Here is a 1,296-nt window from a genome sequence, read left to right as displayed (position 1 = left end):
TTACTCACCCTTAATTACTTCTTAATCTCGCTTACTCCAAACCATCACGAACTTCCTATGTAACCGCTTTCGGCACTCCCCCGCCGTCGATCTTCCGTTTCATCCACGGCCCCAGCTTGTCCCTTTTTCTAACATTATCTACAATTTTTCCGTAGTGGATTCTCCTTTGTGAATTCCCACATTTTTATTTTTGCCTTCCCCTTAATTGAAGTTCGAAGTGTGATTATTGGTCTGCCACGTGTAGGCCTAAGTGAAGACACCAGTGAAAATGCTTTTATTTAAAATGATTTTTGCTCGATTTATGTGGCGGGGCTGATTGGCGCATGCAACGTTTGGACGCGTGGAAGAGTCTGTTTGGTGCATGCAAATTTTTGTCACTTAAGTGTCCGGGTCGAATTAGTCACATGCACCAAAGGCTTCTGTCTTTCGACCTCCTCCTCGTCGGCTCCGCCTTAATCCTTCGCTACTTGATGTGCTGGTTTCCAAAGACTTCTACACAGCGTTCCTTGGGAAGTGTCGTCATTTTCCTTCTTTCTTCACTTTGCTTCGGTTTGGATCTAAACCTTGCTCCTACCGCTCCTGCAGTGCTCCCCCATAGCTTTCACTGTCAAACATTTTCGTTCGCTATCCAGCATCGTCGGGAGTTTTGCTAGCTAGCAGTTATGTAACGCGTTCAGATTCGTGGCCCCTCAATAGGAAAATCCATCTAGTACGAGGTCTATTTTGTAATGAACTGATTCGATCTATGTACGTTTGTTGTTAAGAAATATTGCCAGTGCTTCCGAAGAAGAATCGGTGCTTTGTTGATAATAATGTTGGAGTCTGGTGGTGTTCTTGATGCATCTGCCTAAAACTATCTAACACCCTCATTTCAGGTCGACCTCGATTTTCACGTGAACCTGTGCTTTGACCATTGACATTCAGAAGCACGCCTTGTTGGCTACCAAGAGCAAGGATGGTAAGTGCATCCAGCACGTGAACAATTTGGTGCAGGGCTTCAACGCGGAGGTGCTACAGTTGGCGAATGAATCGAATGCTGATCCGCAGCTTGTTGGAGCAACCTTCCTTCATGGCAACATCTCTAATACGTTCTCGAACATTCTCAATAATCCTTGCAATTACGAAAAGTCAGCAAGCAGAAATTCTCCAACACAAGCTTGCGTAGGCATAGATTCTGTGTCTCCGTGTCGAGAAAGGTTTACGTTGCAAATCATAGACATGCCGAGTTTTTACCGCTTCACATGCGCTGCTCCCAGAGAATTTTTAGAATGGAGTAGTATACCACAAAAACTAAGA

The sequence above is a fragment of the Dipteris shenzhenensis genome, chromosome 24 (genome assembly GCF_047967505.1).
Source record: "Dipteris shenzhenensis isolate YYH24624 ecotype China chromosome 24, Dip_SZ_1.0, whole genome shotgun sequence".
Taxonomy (NCBI): Eukaryota; Viridiplantae; Streptophyta; class Polypodiopsida; order Gleicheniales; family Dipteridaceae; genus Dipteris; species Dipteris shenzhenensis.
This window is presented reverse-complemented; position numbering follows the sequence as displayed.